Genomic DNA, 21,683 nt, shown 5'->3' with positions numbered 1-21,683 from the left:
CATGAGATTCTTGAGGGTGAGAATTATGTCTTCTCATTTCTAGTACTACAGTTCCTAAAACAGGTACACAACGCATGCTGTGGAATAAATGAATGTTCATAACAGAGAAGTTGTCTGCTCCTAGGCTTAGAAGCCCTTTTTTAGTGTGGATGTCGAAGGATTGTTAGATGCATGCATTTCTCCAGGGAGAAGCAGTACTCTGCAGATGACTAAAGCTGGCGACCACAGCCATGTGGGTGAGGTGACTGGGCCAATGAATGGTACTCACTGTCAATACTCAATAGTCATACCCTTGGTTAAGCTGAAGAAGCCATGCAGTAAGCGAGAAAGTTTGCACATATTAGGGAAAGAGTCACAAAATGGTGACGAGGCAGGTGGCCTGACCAAGACTTTACAAATGAGCTTCAGTAAGCAACCATTCAAAAGGAGTCTGATTTGAAAGCTAAATTGAGGAGTGTGTGTTTCTGTTCAGTTGTGTCTAACGCTTTGAGACCCCATGGACTATAGCTCGCCAGGCTCCTCTGTCCATAGAATTTTCCAGGCAAGAATACTGAAGAGGGTTGCCATTTTCTCCTCCAGGGGATCTCCCCAACCCAGGGATCGAACCCATGCCTCTTGTGTCTCCTGCATTGGCAGGCAAATTCTTTATCAACTGCACCACTTGAGAAAGTGGTCTATAATAATAGTCTCTTCCTTCTTAGAGCATAGAGGGAGAACTTCAGGGTTGCTCAGACAGAAAGCTAGATCTGTTCACTGGGTGCTTAAGATGCCCAAATCGCAAGAAAATTTCTGAGATACTTGCATATACAAGAGTTTATCAGAGGATTCCTTGGGAATAACCAATCAGGATGATTTGAAATCAGTATGGAATGTCTGGCTCCAGGGATTGTCTACTGCTCCTCAGGTGTAACTGATTTGAACCACTCAGGAAAAATATGGAATCCTCAAACTCTTCTTGATACCATATTTACACTGCATACACATCTAAGAATGACAGTAAAAATTAATGATTGTTAGGAACCATAACAGAGAAGGCAATGGCACCCCATTCCAGTACTCTTGCCTGGAAAATCCCATGGACGGAGGAGCCTGGTAGGCTCCAGTTCATGGGGTCGCTAAGGGTCGGACACGACTGAGCAACTTCACTTTCACTTTTCACTTTCATGCATTGGAGAAGGAAATGGCAACCCACTCCAGTATTCTTGCCTGGAGAATCCCAGGGACAGAGGAGCCTGGTGGGCTGCTGTCTATGGGGTCGCACAGAGTCAGACACGACTGAAGTGACTTAGCAGCAGCAGCAGCAGGAACCGTAAAAGTCATCTCAATTAATGCGGCAGTCCAGCCTCTACTTGATATCTCCAGTGATGAGGAACTCATTACTCTCCAGAAGCTATAAAATGCTTGCTCAGATTAAATTAGTAAAACATGGAATTGAAAAGCAGAAAACAAATGCAACAGCAACAATAATAGAAACAAATCATAAAACCAAACTTCATGCCCACATATAGATAGATAGTACATATATACAATGAGATAGAGTTAGTTGCTCAGTCATGTTTGACTCTGCAACTGCATGGACTGTAGCCCGCCAGGCTCCTCTGTCCAGGCAACAATACTGAGTGGGTTGCCATGCCCTCCTTCCAGGGGATCTTCCAGATTCACTTTGTTTCAATTAACCATGAGGATGATATTATTACAACTCTGTAAGAATTCACTATTCAATTTCATGCATTGGAGAAGGAAATGGCAACCCACTCCAGTGTTCTTGCCTGGAGAATCCCGGGGACGGGAGAGCCTGGTGGGCTGCCATCTATGGGGTCGCACAGAGTTGGACACGACTGAAGCAACTTAGCAGCAGCAGCAGCAGCAAGAATACATCAGCTTTTGCAAGTAGTGATAATCACCTAATATTCCCTAGAGTATGTGGATTTCCAAATTAACAAAAAAAGTTGTGACTATGAATCTGAATATACTGACATTAATATGGAGAAGTTTAACCCTCTTTGCTTATGCAACAGGCATTTCCTATTTTGGCAAAGCAGATTGTTTATTTCTACTTAAGGCCTCTAGGCTTATAGCATTTTCATCATTTGAATTTGGTTTTAAGAATTAATTTTAACTTCAGTATCAAGTTTATATTGAATTATAAATACTTTAAGATCCTTGAGGCACTGAGATTTGGAATTTTTAATAAAAATTGTCTACCTATTAATCATATGTCCTGAATTCTTAGAATAAAGAATAAGAAGTGTGTCTTATTTTGTTTATAAACTTTGGATAATTCAAAGTACTTTAAAAAGATATTTTATAATCCGATGACAGAATGGTACAAGAAAGGACAGAAATGGTGTAGACCTAACAGAAGCAGAAGATATTGAGAAAACGTGGCAAGAATACACAGAAGAACTATACAAAAAAGGTCTTCATGATAACCACGATGGTGTGATCACTCACCTTGGGCCAGACATCCTGGAATACAAAGTGAAGTGGGCCTTAAGAAGCATCACTAAAAACAAAGGTAGTGGAGGCAATGGAATTCCAGTTGAGCTATTTCAAATCCTGAAAGATGATGCTGTGAAAGTGCTGCACTCAATATGCCAGCAAATTTGGAAAACTCAGCAGTGGCCACAGGACTGGAAAAGGTCAGTTTTCATTCTAATCCCCAAAAAAGGCAATGACAAAGAATGTTCGAACTACCACACAATTGCACTCATCTCACATGCTAGCAAAGTAATGCTCAAAATTTTCCAAGCCAGCTTCAACAGTACATGAATTGTGAAATTCCAGATGTTGAAGCTGGATTTAGAAAAGGCAGAGGAACTATAGATCAAATTGCCAACATCCATTGGATCATCGAAAAAGCAAGAGAGCTCCAGAAAAACATCTACTTCTGCTTTATTGACTATGCCAAAGCCTTTGACTGTGTGGATCACAACAAACTGTGGAAAATTCTTCAAGAGATGGGACTACCAGACCACCTCACCTGCCTCCTGAGAAATCTGTATGCAGGTCAAGAAGCAACAGTTAGAACTGGACATGGAACAACAGACTGGCTCCAAATCGGGAAAGGAGTATGTCAAGGCTGCATATTGTCACTCTGCTTATTTAACTTATATGCAAAGTACATCATGTAAAATTCCAGGCTGGAAGAAACACAAGCTGGAATCAAGATTGCTGGAGAAATATCAATAACTTCAGATATGCAGGTGACACCACCCTTATGGCAGAAAGCAAAGAGGAACTGAAGAGCCTCTTGATGAAAGTGAAAGAGGGGAGTGGAAAAAGTTGGCTAAAACTCAACATTCAGAAAAGTAAGACCATGGCATCTGGTCCCATCACTTCATGACAAGTAGATGGGGAAACAATGGAAAGAGTGACAGATTTTATTTTCTTGGGCTCCAAATCACTACCTATGGTAACTGCAGCCACAAAATTAAAAGACATTTGTTCCTTGGAAGAAATGTCATGGCCAACCTAGACAGCATATTAAAAAGCAGAGATATTACTTTGCCAACAAAGGTCCATCTAGTCAAAGCTATGGTTTTTCCAGTAGTCATGTATGGACTTGAGAGTTGGACCATAAAGAAGGCTGAGCACCAAAGAATTGATGCTTTTGAACTGTGGTGTTGGAAAAGACTCTGAGAGTCCTTTGGACTGCAAGGAGATCAAACCCGTCAATCCTAAAGGAAATTAGTCCTGAATATTCATTGGAAGGACTGATGCCAAAGCTCCAATAATTTGGCCACCTGATGCGAAGAGCGTCTAGGAAAGATTGAAGGCAGGAGGATAACGGGATGACAGAGGATAAGGTGGTTGGATGGCATCACCAACTCAATGGACATGAATTTGAGCAAGCTCCAGGAGTTAGTGATGGACAGGGAAGCCTGGCATGCTGCAGTCCAAAGAGTTGGACACACGACTGAGCACAGTACTCTAATTATTAGGTCTACTATTATTTTTCAGGACCTATCTTTAAGTAAATAGAAGTCATATTTTTAAGATATTTAAAATAAGCAGTGTGAACAGATGCTCAACATCACTAATTAAAGAGAAATGCAAATCAAAATTACAATGAGGTGTCATCTCACACTGGTCAAAATGGCTATCATCAAAAAATCTACAAACAGGAGGTTCCCTGGTAGCTTAGTGGTAAGGAATCCACCTGCCAATACAGGTTCAGTCTTTGATCCAAGAAGATCCCGCATGTCATGGAGCTAAGACCGTGTGCAACAACTACTGAGCCTGTGTTCCAGAGCCCGGGAGCTGCAACTGCTGAGCTCATGTCCTGCAACTACAGAAGCCCGTGTACCCCATGCTCCACAAGAGAAGCCACCACAATGAGAAGCCACACAGTACAACTCGAGAGTAGCCTCCATTTGCCACAACTAGAGAAAAGCTTGCATAGCAACAAAGACCCAGCACAGCCAGAAATAGTTACTTAAAAAGAAAAGAATGAGAGCAGTGTTGACTTCCATTCTTCTTTAAAACAAACAAAAAAAATCTACAAGCAAAAATTGCTGGAGAATGTGTAGAGAAACAGGAACCCTCCTACACCATTGATGGGAATATAAATTGGTACCCCCATTATTGAGAACAGTATGGAGGTCCCTTAAAAAACTAAACATAGAACTACCATATGATCTAGCAACCCCACTCCTGGGCATATATCTAGATGTCCACTGACAGAGGAATGGATAAAGAAGATGTGGTACATATATACAAAGGAATATTAATCAGTCATAAAAAAGAACAAAATCATGCCATTTGCAGCAACCTGGAGGGTCCTAGAAATCATCATACTAAGTGAAGTAAGTCAGACAGAGAAAGACAAAAGTCATATTGATATCATTTATATATAAAATCTTAAAATATAGTACAAATGAACTTACTTGCAAAATAGAAATAAAGTCACAGATGTAGAAAACATATGTATGGTTACCATAGGGGAGAGAAGAGGAGGAATAAATGAGATTGGAATTAACATATACACACTACTATATATAAAATAGATAACTAATAAGGACCTATTATATAGCAGAGAACTTTACTCAATATCCTGTAATAACTTTATATGGGAAAACATCCACTTAAAGAGTGGATATATGTACATGTGTAACTGATTTGTTTTGCTGTACACCTGAAACTAACACAATATTATAAATCATTATATGCCAATAAAAAAAATTTTTAATGAAATAATCAGTGTGATCAATCCTAAAAGGCAACCAACTTTGACTCCTAAAAATTTGTGCCCTTTGTGTTAGTTTGACTAATCAAGAACTAGGCAAGTGTCTCAGAGTAACTCTGTAAAGAATGTCCTATATGAGAGACCTTCTTTTCTTTCTACAAATATACCTGGATTAATTTGGGATATTGAGTTGGGTTTTTCAATATCAGGAGATAAAGTCATATACCAGCTACCACGGTAGGAGAAATTTGAGGTTCATCTAGAGAGATGATAAAGATCACAGAAAGGAGTGCCCTCATTACAGAGGAATTTATTTCAAGTTCACACAGATTCCTGACCCATTTCAGATATGAATTCACTGAAAGTAATCAATGCCAGAAAGTTGGAGATTTCAGTGCCTGTAGTCACTCTGGAGATAGAAGTGAACATCTGAAAGTCTGTTGCAGATCCTTTCTTAACAAATTTTTCTCTTTTTCAAATGTGTGAGGATCCCATCTTCAACTGCATTTTACTCATTTTAACTACCCTTCCTGATGCATGTCACAGACAGCCATGGCTTCAGCTTCTAATATCATGCCAAAGACCTATAAACTGTTAACTTCAGCCTTTTCCCTGAAGCCTTGATAAATTCTGTGTTTTCAATTTCAGGCTGTTGGATGTCCCAAAACACCTTAAATTTCCAAAATGATTTCATTATCTTCATTCCAAAACCTGTTCTTCCTCAATTATTTTCCAATAATAATGTCATCTGATGACATTTCCTTACTAGTTGACTGTCAAGATTGACTTAGCAAACAAATCTTATGGGCTCCAGAATGTTCTAAAAATCGCTCCCTCACCATAAGCTATTGCTTCAGGAATTCTCTCCAAGCTCCAAAACTTCTATCTTCACATTACGGACTATTCCCCTCAAATATAGTTTTAATCTACCTACTTTCTAGGGTGGAATGAGGAATTTTTGAACCTCAGGATTCACTGACCACTATGGCAGTGGCACCCCACTCCAGTACTCTTGCCTGGAAAATCCCATGGACTGGAGGAGCCTGGTGGGCTGCAGTCCTTGGGGTCGCTAAGAGTCGGACACAACTGAGCGACTTCACTTTCACTTTTCACTTTCATGCATTGGAGAAGGAAATGGCAACCCGCTCCAGTGTTCTTGCCTGGAGAATCCCAGGGACGGGGAGCCTGATGGGCTGCCGTCTATGCGGTTGCACAGAGTTGGACACAACTGAAGTGACTTAGCAGCAGCAGCATGGGTTTCATGATTCTGAAATTTCTTCTTAAAATGATATGAAAAATTCCATGAATATAGAGAAGTTAATTTTTCTTAGTCCTTGGATTTCATCAGATCTTCAGAGCAAATCATGACCCAGTAAATGTACACAACCCAGGATAAATGTTCTTCCAGATGCTCTGTGTTTCCCAGTCTCCTTTGGTCCCCTTGCAGATGCCCCACTGCCACACCCAAGCCTGGTTTCCATGAAGATCCTGGGACAGAAAGTACCATTTTCATGAAATTAGATTTATGGGGTAGCTTTAACTTCATCTTCATTCAGAGAGTGGAAGACAGCCTTCCAGATACGTGTCTATTGTATGAGTTCACCATGATGTCTGCAACATCATGGGTTCTGCAATATCCCAACCAATTTCCTTTCATGATGAACAGCATTTTAAGTGACCTTTTAGTAGGATCTACTCATAAAACATGCTAATATACTTATCTATGCTGATATCCCATGGGCCCTTGGGCAGTACTTAATCACTTGTTTTTAACCTGTCTCCAAATCAATTGCAAGAGAATTAAGTTTTTCTTTCTATGAATTTCCTTCTAACCTTGGTTTTACTGAACCCTGTGGTTTTGGATTTTTGTGGGATTTATAACATTTTTTTGAAGTACAGCTGGTTTACAATGTTGTGTTAATTACTGTTGTATAGCAAAATAATTCAGTTAAATATACACCCTTTTAAAATATTCTTTTCCATTATGAATTATCATAGGATACTGAATATGGTCCTCTGTGCTCTATAGTAGGGTCTTGTTGTTTATCCATTCTATATATAACTCCAACCTCTCACTCATCCTTCCCCTGACCTCCTCCAGCTTGGCAATCACTTTTTGTATTTGGTGTCTTCACTTTTATTCATTTCGAAGTCTTTTCTAGTAGCCCTTTTGACTTCCTCTTTGATTCATTTTTTACTTAAAGTGTGTTACTTACGGACTTCCCTGGTGGTCCAGTGGTTGAGAGCTCACCTGCCAATGCAGGGGCAAGGGTCTAATCCCAGGGCCAGGAGCCCATGTGCCTCAGTGCAGCTGAGCCCATGCTCTAGAGCCCATGTCACAGCTACTGAAGCCCACACATACCAAGCCTGTGCTCTGCAGCAAGAGAAGCCAGAGCAATGGGAAGTCTGCACACACATCTAGAGAGCAGACCTCTCTCACTGTAACTAACGAAAGCCTGCATGCAGCAACAAAGACCCAGTGCAACCAAAAACAAACAAACAAAAATTTTAAGAAAAGCATCAACTCATTAAAAAAAACTGCTAAAAAATGTGTTCCTATTTGTAAATTTCTCAAACATCTTACTGTTATTGATTTCTAATTTCATTTCATTGTGGTTGGAGAATATACTTTGCATAATTTCACCTTTTTAAAATTTATTAAACTTATGAAAAGATATGTACACCCCAAAGTTCATAGTAGAACTATTTACAATAGCAAAGACATGGAAGCAACCTAACTGTTCATCAAGAATTGAATGTTTAAGATGATGTGGTATGTATTACAATGGAATATTACTCAGCCATAAAAAGAATGGAATATTGCCATTTGCACAACATGGATAGACCTAGATGGACTGTACTGAGCGAAGTAAGTTAGACAGAAAGACAAATATTATATACTATCACTTATATGTGGAATCTAAAAAAATAATACAAATGAATTTATTTACAAAATAGAAACAAACTCACAGACCTAGAAAACAGCCTTATGGATACCAAAGGTGAAAGGAGGGGAGAGATAAATTAGGAGTACAGGATTAACAGGTACACAGCACTATATATAAAATAGAAAAACAATAAGAATTTACTGTATAGTACAGGGAAGTACAGTATAGTAAAGGTAAATCACTTCAGTATTCTTGCCTTGAGAACCTCATGGACAGTACAAACAGGCAAAAAAGATATGAAAATGGAAGATAAGCCCCCAGGTCGCAAGTTGTCCAATATGCTACTGGGGAAGAGTGGAGAAATAGCTCCAGAAAGAATGAAGAGGTTGAGTCAAAGTGGAAATGATGCCCAGTTGTGGATGTGTCTCGTGGTGTAAGTAAAGTCTTAAGCTTTGAAGAACAATACTGCATAGGAACCTTGGAATGTTAGGTCCATGAATCAAGGTAATTGGATGTGGTCAAATGGAAGATGGCAAGAGTGACCATCAACATTTTAGGAGTCAGTGAACTAAAATGGATGGGAATGGGTAAATTTAATTCAGATGACCATTGTATCTACTACTGTGGGCAAGAATCCCTTAGAAGAAATGGAGTAGCCCTCATTAGTAAACAAGGGTCCAAAATGCAATACTTGGGTGCAATTTGAAAAAAAATAGAATGATCTTGGTTTGTTTCCAAGGCAAACCATTCAGATCATTCAACATCACAGTAATCCAAGTCTATGCCCGAACCACTAATGCCAAAGAAGCTGAAGTCTAATGGTTCTGTGAAGAGCTACAAGACTTTCTAGAACTAACACCAAAAAGATGTCCTTTTCATCATAGGCAACTGGAATGCAAAAGTAGGAAGTCAAGAGATACCTGGAGTAACAGGCAAGTTTGACACTGGAGTACAAAGTGAAGCAGGGCAAAGGCTAACAGACTCTTGCCAAGAGAACACATTGGTCATAGCAAACACCCTCTTCCAACAACACAAGAGATGACTCTACACATGGACATCACCAGATGGTCAATACCAAAATCAGATTGATTATATTCTTTGCAGCCAAAGATGAAGAAACACTATACAGTCAGCAAAACAAGACCAGGAGCTGACTGTGGCTCAGATCATCAGCTCCTTATTGCCAAATTCAGACTTAAATTGAAGAAGGTAGGGAAAACCACTAGGTCATTCAGGTATGACATAAGTCAAATCCCTTGTGATTATATAGTGAAAGTGAGAAATAAATCCAAGGAATTAGATCTGATAGAGTGCCTGAACAACTATGGATGGAGGTTTGCAGCATTGTACAGGAGGCAGTGACCAAAATCATCCTCAAGAAAGAGAAATGAAAGAAGGCAAAATGGTTGTCTGAGGAGATCTTAAAACAACTGCTAAAAGAAGAGAAGCAAAAGGCAAAGGAGAAAGAGATATACCATTGAATGCACAGTTCCAAAAATACCAAGGAGAGATAAGAAAGACTTGAGTGAAAAATGCAAAGAAATGAGGAAAACAATAGAATGGGAAAGAAGAGATCTCTTCAAGAAAATTAGAGATACCAAGGGAGCATTTCATGCGAGTTCAGTTCCGTTCAGTTCAATCACTCAGTCATGTCTGACTTTTTGCAACCCCATGAATTGCAGCACACCAGGCCTCCCTGTCCATCGCTATCTCTCAGAGTTCACTCAAACTCACGTCCATCAAGTTAGTGATGCCATCCAGCCATCTCATCCTCTGTCATCCCCTTTTCCTCCTGCCCCCAATCCCTCCCAGCATCAGAGTCTTTTCCAATGAGTCAACTCTTAGCATGAGGTGGCCAAAGTACTGGAGTTTCAGCTTTAGCATCATTCCTTCCAAAGAACATCCCAGGGCTGATCTCCTTCAGAATGGACTGGTTGGATCTCCTTGCAGTCCAAGGGACTCTCAAGAGTCTTCTCCAACACCACAGTTCAAAAGCATCAATTCTTCGGCGCTCAGCTTTCTTCACAGTCAAACTCTCACATCCATACATGACCACTGGAAAAACCATAGCCTTGACTAGACGGACCTTTGTTGGCAAAGTAATGTCTCTGCTTTTCAATATGCTATCTAGGTTGGTCATAACTTGCAAATATGGGCACAAAAAAGGACAGAAAAGGTAAGGACCTAACAGAACCAGAAGAGATTAAGAAGAGGTGGCAAGAATACACAGAACTGTACAAAAAAGGTCTTAATGCCTGGATAACCATGATGGTGTGATGACTCACCTAGAGCCAGACACCCTGGAGTGAAGTCAAGTGGGCCGTAGGAACCATAACTACGAACAAAGCTAGTGAAGGTGAAGGAATTTCAACTGAGCTATTTTGAATCCTAAAAGATGATGCTATGAAAGTGCTGCACTCAATATGCTGGCAAATTTGGAAAACAGCAGAGGCCACAGGGCTGGAAAAGTTCAGTTTTCACTCCAATCCCAAAGAAGGGCAATGCCAAAGAATGTTCAAACTACTACACAATTGCACTCATTTCACATGCTAGCAAAATCCTCCAAGCTAGGCTTCAATGGTATGTGAACCAAGAACTTTCAGAGGTAGAAGTTGGATTTAGAAAAGGCAGAGGAACCAGATATCAAATTGCTGACATTCACTGGATCATTGAAAAAGCAAGAGAATTCCAGAAAAACTTCTACTTCTGTTTCATTGACTACACTAAAGCCTTTGACTGTGTGCATCACAACAAACTATGGAAAATTCTTCAAGAGATGGGAATACCAGACCACCTTACCTGCATCCTGAGAAACCTGTATGCAGGTCAAGAAGCAACAGTCAGAACCAGACATGGAACAATGGACTGGTTCCAAATTGGGAAAGGAATACATCAAGGCTGTATATTGTCACCCTACTTACTTAACTTCTATGCAGACCACATCATGTGAAACGCTGGGCTGGATGAAGCTCAAGATGAAATCAAGATTGCAGGGAGAAATACCAATAACCTCAGATATGCAGATAACACTACCCTAATGGCAGAAAATGAAGAAGAACTAAAGAGCCTCTTGATGTAGGTGAAAGAGGAGAGTGAAAAAGCTGACTTAAAACTCAACATTCAAAAAACTAAGATCATAGCATCCAGTCCCATCATTTAATGGCAAATTGATAAGGAAAAAATAATGCAAACAGTGACAGACTTTGTTTTCTTGGACTGCAAAAGTCACTGTGGATCGTGACTACAGCCATAAAATTAAAAGATGCTTGGTCCTTGGAAGAAAAGCTATGACAAGCTTAGACAGCATATTAAAAAGTAAAGACATCACTTTGCAGATAAAAGTACATATAGGCAGGGTTTTTCCAGTAGTCATGTACAGATGTGAGCATCAGACCATAAAGAAGGCTGAGCATTGAAGAAGTGATGCTTTCAAATTGTGTGGGTGGAAAAGGTTCTTGGGAGTCCCTTATCAAACCAGTCAATTCTAAAGGAAATCAGGAAAACCCTGACTATTCATTGGAAGAACTGATGCTAAAGATCCAATACTTTGGCCACCTGATGTGAAGAGCCACTCATTGAAAAAGAGCATGATGCTGGGAAAAACTGAAGGCAGGAGGAGAAGGGGATGACAAAGAATGAGATGGTTGGATGGCATCATCAACTCAATGGATGTGAGTTTGAGCAAACTCCCAGAGATAGTGAAGGATAGAGAAGCTTGGTGTGCTGTAGTTCATGGGGTCACAAAGAGTTGGACACAACTGAGGGACTGAACAACAACAACGGGAAGTATGTGGGGCTTCCCAGGTGGCTCAGTGCTAAGGAATCTCCCCGTCAATTCAGGAGACGCTGGCTTGATCTCTGGGTTGGGAAGACATCCTGGAGGAGGAAATGGCAACCCACTCCAGTATTCTTTCCTGGAAAGTCCCATGGACAGAGGAGCCATGGGCTATAGTCCATGGAGTTGCAAAGAGTTGGATATGACTGAAGGACTGGACAACAACAACAGGCAAGTATATGGGGCTTCCCAGGTGGCTCAGTAGTAAAGAATCTGCCTGCCAATTCAGGAGATGCTGGTTCAATCCCTGGGTTGGAAAGACATCCTGAAGGAGGAAATGGCAACCCACTCCAGTATTCTTTCTTGGAACATCCCATGGACAGAGGAGCCTAGCAGGTTACAGTCCATAGGGCGGCAAAGAGTCGGACACAACTGAGCACACACGCACACACACACAGGGTAGTATAGTCAACATCTTGCAGTAATGTATAATGGGACAAAAATTGGAAAAATTATATTTGTATAACTGAATCAATTTGCTGTATACCTGAAAATAAGACAATATTTTAAACAAGCTGCTGCTGCTGCTAAGTCGTTTCAGTCGTGTCTGACTCTGTGAGACCCCATAGACAGCAGCCCACCAGGCTCCCCCGTACCTGGGATTCTCCAGGCAAGAACACTGGGGTGGGTTGCCATTTCCTTCTCCAATGCATGAAAGTGAAAAGTGAAAGGGAAGTCACTCAGTCGTGTCCAACTCTTAGCCACCCCATGGACTACAGCCTACCAGGCTCCTCCAGTCCATGGGATTTTCCAGGCAAGAGTACTGGAGTATACTTCAGTAAAAAATTAAATTTATTAAGGCATGTTTTATGGTATAGAATATGATCTACAGTGGAGAATGTTTCACGTGAAAAGAATGTGTATTTTGCTGTTAGTAGGTAATATTATGGACTGAATTGTGTTCTGCTAAAATTCATATGTTGAAGCCATACCCTCAGTGTGTCTATATTTGGAGAGAGAAATTTTAAGGAGATAACTAATGTTAAATAAGGTCATAAGGATGGGGCCCTGATTTGACAGGACAGAGGAGCCTGGTAGGCTGCAGTCCATGGGATCGCTAAGAGTCGGATACGACTGAGCCACTTCACTTTCCCTTTTCACTTTCATGCATTGGAGAAGGAAATGGCAACCCACTCCAGTGTTCTTGCCTGGAGAATCCCAGGGATGGGAGCCTGGTGGGCTGCTGTCTATGGGGTCACACAGAGTTGGACACGACTGAAGTGACTTAGCAGCAGCAGCAGACCCATAAGAAGAAGGAAGATACATTATAACTCTCTCTTTCTGTCCATGTGTGCACAGAAGAAAAGCCATGTGAGGACACAATGAGAAAGTGGCCATATACAAGCCAGGGACAGAGGTTTCACTAGAAACCCCGATTTTCTGGCACCTTGATCTTAGACTTCTTCCCTCCAGAACTGTGAGAAAATTAATATATGTTATTTAAGCCACCCAATCTGTGATATCTTATTATGGCAATCCAAGCAAACTAATACAGCTGGAATGTTCTATAGATGCCTGCTAATTCCTGTTACTTTATAATGTTGTTCAAGTCTTCTGTTTCCTTGTTTATCTTCTGCCTTGTTATACGTTATTGAAAGTGGAATATTGACATTTCCAGTGATTACTGTTGAACTGTCTCATTCTGTAAGTTCTGTTTCATATATTTTAGGACTCTCTTGTCAGATATAGATATATATAGATATATAGATATATATATATAGATATATATATAGATATATATCCAATTTAACTGTTACCAGTCAAAAATCTTAAAGCCATCCTTGACTCTGCTCTTTGTGCCACACTCCACAGTAAATCCACCAGCATATCTTGACTCCTTTAACATGAATATATATTCAGAATTAGACTACATTTTACCATCTCCACTGCTACCAAGAATACTGGAGTGGGTTGCCACTTCCTCCTCCAGGGGATCTTCCCAACCCAGGGACTGAACCTGCATCTCCTGTGTTGACAGGCAGATTCTTTCCTACTGCGCTACCTGGGAAACCCATGATATATACATCAGTACATAAACATAAAGGGTTGGGAGTAGATAAGAATACATGGAGTATGAGTGTTAACAGAAGAAAAAAGGATTCTGAGAACTGAGTTCTATGCAGTCCAACATTTAGATTAAAAAGATGAGAAGTGTCTTAGGCCATTCAGGCTGCTAATGACAAAGAACCACAGACTCAGTAACTTATAAACAACAGAAATTCATTCCTTGCAGTTCTGGAGACTGAAAGTTCCAGATCAGAGTGCCAACAGAGTTGGGTGAGGGTCCTCTCCCAGATTACAGATTTCTTGTTATAGCCTCAAGAGGCTATAACAAGAGACAGAAGAGGCTAGAAAGTCCTTTTACTAATCCCATTTACAAGGGCTCCACCTTCATGGCCCAGTCACCTCATAAAGGCCCCTAATTAAAATGTTATTTTAATATGAATTTGGGGGGAACACAGGCATTCAGACCATAGCAAGAAGCAAAAGGACAGAGAAGGATCAGACAATATGGTAAGAGGAGAATCAAGAGTACTGTCCCAAGGCCCAGTGAAACTGAGTGATTATTTACATCAAGTAAATCAAGCACAATAAGCACTAGGAAATGGGGACTGGATGTGGTTGACATTGGTGACTCATACAAGATGTGCTTCAGTGAACTGATGAAAATAAAAAGCTTAATTAATGTGGTTTGAAAGAGAGAATGTGGAATTAGTGAGTCTGTTTTGGGTAGTTTATGTCATTCTCTTGTGGATTTTGGTAAATGGAAGCAAGACATGCTGTCCTTCCCCTGAGCTTCCATGGGGCCCTAGAAATTTCTCTATCATTGAAATTTCTCTAACAGCTCAATGAACTGTTAACACGTCTGTCTCAGAGATAATCAACTGAGCAAAGTAGACAGTCTTTGTCATGGGACCATCATCCCAAATATACAAATATAAAGCAGAGAGACGACTGTCCACACGGAGGAACACTGAGCCCCATTTAAGAACCTCAGGAGGTGCTTTGAGCAGATGTGATGTCAGAATTTAGTATTAAAGGAAGAGTAATAGTTTACCAGGGAAAGTAGAATGAAGGCAAAGGCATACCAACCAGTAAAGAGCCATAACCCAAGGAACAAAAGAGTAAAACAGAGTAGTGTATTTGAGAGACCTCCACATAGTACTTTGAGGTTGAAGAAGCAGAGACAGTTTTCTAGAGGACCCTGCAGAACTGTTAACATATGGGGGCTGATTACTCTGCATGACCCTTTATAGCTATTATCTCATTTAACCTTACAACAAATCTGTGAGGAAAGCACTGCTATTAAACTTGTCCTCATTATACAGATGAAGCAATTGCAGCGAAAAGGAATAACATACCTTTCCTAAAGTAACATAGCTAGGGAATGGTACAGCTGGATTGGCCTGAATCTCTTACACCTTTTAACTACCATGATAACCTAACTTGCACACTGTGTGAAGGTATTTGTACAGTACAGAGCAGTAGTTCTCAAAGTTTGGTTCCCAGACCAGCAGCAACAGCCTTACCTGGGAACTGGTTAGCAATGCAGATTTTCAGGCCCCTAGACCTGCTGGATCAGAAACTGAGCATGGACCAAGCAATCTATTTTAACAAGTCCTCCAAGCAACTCTGATATGCACGGAGGTTTGAGAACTTCTGTTATAGAGGATGAAAAGCCCCTGAAGTTATTTTAAGCTAAAGAGGGAAATAATTCACTTTTAATTTTAAAGAGATTTTGGTAGCAGGAAGATAGCATCATTAGGATGGCTTTCATTTCTATGTTGATCAGACAGTTTTTAAGTGTTACTCTTTAGTTGGACTTCCCAGGTGACTCAGTAGTAAAGAATCCAACCTGCCAATATAGGAAACACAGGTTCAATTCCTGAATTGAGAAGATCCCCTGGAGAAGGAAATGGAAACCACTCCAGTATTCTTGCTGGGATAATCCCATATTCAGATGAGCCTGGTGGGCTATACAGTCCATGGGGTCACAAAAGAGTGAGACATGACTCAGAGACTAAACAACAACTCTTCAGTTGCCAAGTAAGTTTACATTAAGACACTTAATATATTGATCTGTTTCTTCTGTCATTCAGATAAATGAGTTTGAGGTACTTCTAATGACCATTCGTAATATTCACATAAGGTCAAAACTGAAAAGGGCAAACTGTGCTGGTCAGCTCATTTAGGAAGAAGAAAAAGTCCAGTTGGAAGAACAGTTAGAATGGTGATACCAAAACAACTGATATGGAAGATAATACTTAAGCTATTAAAACTAGTAATACTTTCCAGTTTAAAGATTAAAATACACATATTAACAGCTTTCCTAAAACAAAGGAGGCACACCCAGGAAGACTAACAAGATAAAATGGAAAGGAATTAAGCTAGACTTTGCTCAAGAAAATACACTGGATCCCAAAATCATTTTTAAAATGTATAGTGATTGATTTACTTGTTCATTCACTCATTTATTTCAGAAAAAAACTGAGCACATTTCAGTATGACAGATACTGCACTGGACCCTAAGACTAGAGGGGTGACAAACTTGAGGAAGTCTCTCGGCTTCACAGAGCTTACATTCTACTTGGGGAGATAGAAATTTTAAAAACATCTATACATTTTATTAACTGTTACATAATGATTATTGTTACAGAGAAAAAGCAGAATAAGGGAATGGGAAGGGATTCTCTTATAGTTGGAAAGATTAGGGAATGCCTCTTCAAGGAGGTAACTTGTGGTGAGAGACCTGAAGGACAAGAGCAAAGTTCAGTTCAGTTGCTCAGTCGTGTCCAATTCTTTGCAACCCCATGGACCACAGCACACCAGGCCTCCCTGTCCATCATCAACTCTCAGAGTTTACTCAAACTCATGTCCATTGAGGAGAAGGCAATGGCAACCCACTCCAGTACTCTTGCCTGGAAAATGCCATGGATGGAGGAGCCTGGTGGGCTGCAGTCCATGGGGTCACACAGAGTCAGACACGACTGAAGCGACTTAGCAGCAGCAGCATGTCCATTGAGTCGGTGATACCATCCAACCATCTCATCCTCTGTCGTCCCCTTCTTCTCCCACCTTCAATCCTTCCCAGCATCGGGATCTTTTCCAATGAGTCAGTTCTTCGCATCAGTTGGCTAAAGAATTGGGGTTTCAGCTTCAACATCAGTCCTTCCAATGAATATTCAAGACTGATTTCCTTTAGGATGGACTGGTTGGATCTCCCTGCTGTCCAATGGGCTCTCAAGAGTCTTCTCCAACACCACAGTTCAAAAGCATCAGTTCTTCGGTTCTCAGTTTCTTTATAGTCCAACTCTCACATCCATACATGACCATGGAAAAACCATAGCTTTGACTAGACAGACCTTTGTTGGCAAAGTAATGTCTCTGCTTTTTAATAAGCTGTCTAGGTAGGTCATTGCTTTTCTTCCAAGGAGCAAGCATCTTTTAATTTCATGGCTGTGATTAAAAGACAAGAGCAAAAGAACTATGCAAATATTGAAGGAGAAAAAGGAACAGCAAGTGGGCCTGTGCTTGGTATAGCTGAAAACAAGAAATCTGGTATGAGTGAAGCCAAGTGAGAATAGGAGTGGTAAGAATTAGTCTCCTAGTAGTCAGGGACCAGATCATGTAGGAGGCTTTTTTCCCCTATGTGATGAGAAAGCATTGGAAGACTGATGACAGGAGTGACACAATGGGGTTTGTGTCTATAAAGAATCACTCTGGCTGCTGTGAGAATTGACTAGTAGAGCCAAAAATGGAAGCTAGGAGATCATTGCAGAGGCTGTTTCATAGTCCAGGGGAGAGACGGTGGTTGCCTGGACCCAGGAGTGAGCAGTAGAGCTGGTGAGATGGTATGTGGGGAGCATTAGGAAGAGAGATGGGGAGAACATTGTATCTTAACAGGTTTTTACATGGATTAATAATCAAATTTAATTCTTCTCCCCAAATTTATGAGGTAGGTGCTATAATACTTTGATAAGTGAACTGAGATATACAGAGGACAGAGTGGCAAAGCCAGGATTCAAAGTTACCTAGCACCAAAGACTACTCTTTCCACTATAGTTAACTGACTTTAAATCTAGAACAGATACATTGGAAAAGAAGCCAACATTGGCTCAAAGTTTAAATAAAGAAACTAACATAAAATTGGCATTCATGTCAATTACTCTCTAGGAAATATTAAATATTATAAATTTTAATTTTTATTAAATATTAATATAAAATATAAAAAGAGCTTAGTAAAAGTTTTATCAATTAGGAAATATATCAAAAAAGTTGACCTAAAACTAATGTGTTGATTAAATTTTCTAAATACTTATAAACTCTGAAAAGAAAAATATTCTTATTAAGAAAAAGAAAATCTATTCCAGATTACCAAAACCTTGCAAAGATTTTACGTGATGTTTCCCAGGAGGGAAATAGATTTTAGAAAAGAATCAGTAAATTCAATATTATTTTTAGGCTTATGAAACACCATTAAAGTGTTTTTCAAATGTTGATATTCTAATAAAACCTAAAAAAAAAATCCATACAAAACAAAAAATACTCCCCTCAAAAAAAGAGTTCTCAAAAAAACTGTTTAAAAAATGGAACCTATAACATTTACCATGAAGAAACTAGCGAAAGATCATTTATAATTATGTAAAGGATGCTCATCATAGGACTTCTGTAATGGCAAAATCAAGAAAGCAACCTAACATTCATAAATACATTTTTATGTGTACTTCCACAGTTGTTGTTGTTTAGTCACTGTGTCTGACTCTTTGTTAACCCATTGATTGTAGCCTGCCAGGCTCCTCTGTCCATGGGATTTCCCAGGCAAGAACACTGGAGTGGGTTGCCATTTCCTTCTTCAGTACTTCCCCATAATGGAATGTTATACAGCCATAGGAAATTATATATTCAAATATATATTGAAAGCTATGGAAAGTGTTTGTGGTATGAGATTAGTTTTTTTTTTTTTTAATTTTATTTTATTTTTAAACTTAACATAACTGTATTAGATTTGCCAAATATCAAAATGAATCCGCCACAGGTATAAGGCATAAAATTGAATATAAATTAAGATCTGTATTTTGTGAAGACATGAAGAGAAACAGAATGGTGAGGGGGTGGAAAAGAGAATGAGAATAGAAAGAAATGCATTGAAATGAAACATAGATTCTGTGGGTGTTAAGCATCTTTTTGTATTTTTTTATTCATAAATACCTATTATAAGCATAATAATAAAAATACATTTTCATAAACACATTTAAATACTATAGTGAAGGCAATGCTAGGAGTGAAGTTTTTGCATAACTAGCAGGCAATGAGCTCACTCTAATGCAGAGTCATGCAGGTTTGAACCAAGTCTGCAATCATTCGCACTCTCTAGGTTTGAACCAAGTCTGCAATCATTCGCACTCTCTAAGTTTGAACCAAGTCTGCAATCATTCGCACTCTCTAGGTTTGAACCAAGTCTGCAATCATTCACATTCTCTGGCAGCCGCAGAAGCCCACATGGGAGGTGCCTGCGCTTGAGCCACCAAGGTCTATTTAGTGAGGAGCCATGATGGTCTCCCAAAGACAGCCCCGCTCTCTTCCCTCTACAGTTTAGGCTGTCTTGTAACCCAAGTCATTTGGCATAACCCACAAGTTTACAAGCCTGCTTAGGGTGCTCTCTCCCTGGTGGCTCAGATGATAAAAGAATTGGCCTGCAATGCAGGAGACCTGAGTTTGATCTAAATTGGGAAAACCTTCTGGAGAAGACAATGGCAACCCACTCCAGTATTCTTCCCTGGAGAATTCCATGGACAGAGGAAACTGGCAGGCTACAATCCATTGGGTCACAGGGAGTCGGACACAACTGAACAATTAACATTTTCACTTTTCACTTTCTGCACTTGCACTATATTTGTGTTTTTGCTCTTTTTTTTTAGACTGTTTTTTAATGTGGACCATTTTTAAAGTCTTTATTGAATTTGTTACAATATTGCTTCTGTTTTATATTTTGGTTTCTTGGCTGCAAGGCATGTGGGTTCTTAGCGCCCTGACTCTCACTCCCCACATTAGAAGGCAAAGTTTTATGCACTATGGGGTCTTTTTTCTCATTGTTTTGTCACTGTGACATAATTTGAAATGAACAACCAAACAGCTGTAACTGAATTCATTTTCATGAGATTTTCTAACCATCCAACCTACAGGGGTTTTTCTTCCTGGCCTTTCTGATCATTTACCTGGGAACATGCTCATAGTAACAGCCACCAGCTCTTAGTGATTGCCCTCCACAGTCTAATGAATGATTTCCCCAGGAATCTGAACTTATTGGCATCTGCTACGTATCTACTACCAACCTGATCTGCACTGAACATTCCACATACATAAGGCCAATATCTGCTTGACCTTCTCTCATTTTCCAGAGTTAAATATTTATATATAAAACTAGAAAATCAACCACATACCTTACCTGAAGGAATATCGAGTTTTTAATCACTCACCCTCTGAGGATTACTGTATCTATTCCCATAACTTTAAAACCCATGTGTCTACAACTCTAGAGTTTATATCTCCAGTCTCTTTTGAACTTGAAACTTACAGATTTGACCACTTACTTGCCATCTTCTCTTCAATGTCTAATAGGAATCACAAATTCATTATATTCAAAATACCATTTTAAACAATTCTCGATTTCTCCTGCCCTTTATCTGATCTTCTATTCATCTTCCACTAATCACAAAATTTCCAAACCACACTTAACATTCAATCTTTGACTAAATTCTGTACTTCTGAAGACTATGTCATCTATCTTAGCATAAACTTGGACCTAAAAACTACTAGCTGTTGACTTAAAAAAAAAAACACAATGTGAGAGTTGTGAGTTAGGTTATATTTGGGACAAAATGAAGACTATAGCCTGGAAGACAACATCTCAGATAGCTCTGAGAAACTGCTCCAAAGATACAGGGGGAAGATCAGTATATATATGATTTTGGTGAAGGGGGAGTACATGCAATCAAGACATTTTTGCAGAAAGTCTCTGCTAGTCTTGTGAAGGTTACTGCTAGTCACTTGGAGCAGACCTCACCATGAAGGGTTTTAGTGCTTTCCTAGATATGAGGACATGCAAGAATTGGGTTTATAAAATCTAACTCTCTGAAGACCTATTTTGTCAGTTTTTCCCAGAGCACAAAGTACCTCATTTCTACTCTTCATCCTGAACTCCTTTTAGGTGGTGCTGAAAGTCAACGGCTACAGCAAACATGATTCAATCCTTGTAGAGATAGACAGAAAGTGACATAATCCTTACTCAGATTTCTGCAATTTTCTTCACTGTTTTATCTGATTCCACTCTTATGTCACTCCATTTTCTATAAGGTAATCAAAATAATATTTTGAAAATATCAATCATAAATCACATCACTCCTCTGCCCAACCCCGCCACCCACCAAAAGGAAACTACCTTCCCTGCTGCTGCTGCTGCTGCTACTAAGTCGCTTCAGTCATGTCTGACTCTGTGCGACCCCAGAGACGGCAGCCCACCAGGCTCCCCCATCCCTGGGATTCTCCAGGCAAGAACACTGGAGTGGGTTGCCATTTCCTTCTCCAATGCATGAAAGTGAAAAGTGAAAGCGAAGCCGCTCAGTCGTGTCCGACTCTTAGCAACCCCATAGACTGCAGCCTACCAGGCTCCTCCGTCCATGGGATTTTCCAGGCAAGAATACTGGAGTGGGGTGCCATTGCCTTCTCCGCTACCTTCCCTAATGTCCTATTTTTCTTACAAAAAAAAAAAAAA

General features: G+C 39.9%; 1 long non-coding RNA gene across 1 annotated transcript in view; it reads right to left on the bottom strand.

Annotated features, from left to right (window-relative positions):
- Positions 1 to 16,336: 16,336 nt before the first annotated feature.
- Positions 16,337 to 21,683, bottom strand: part of LOC123333999 — a 52,193-nt gene continuing 46,846 nt past the window's right edge. The window contains exon 7 of the long non-coding RNA XR_006551696.2: positions 16,337 to 16,661. This is a non-coding gene — a long non-coding RNA (uncharacterized LOC123333999). The remainder of the gene's footprint in view (positions 16,662 to 21,683) is intronic.

The sequence above is a fragment of the Bubalus bubalis genome, chromosome 6 (assembly GCF_019923935.1).
Source record: "Bubalus bubalis isolate 160015118507 breed Murrah chromosome 6, NDDB_SH_1, whole genome shotgun sequence".
NCBI lineage: Eukaryota > Metazoa > Chordata > Mammalia > Artiodactyla > Bovidae > Bubalus > Bubalus bubalis.
This window is presented reverse-complemented; position numbering and strand designations above follow the sequence as displayed.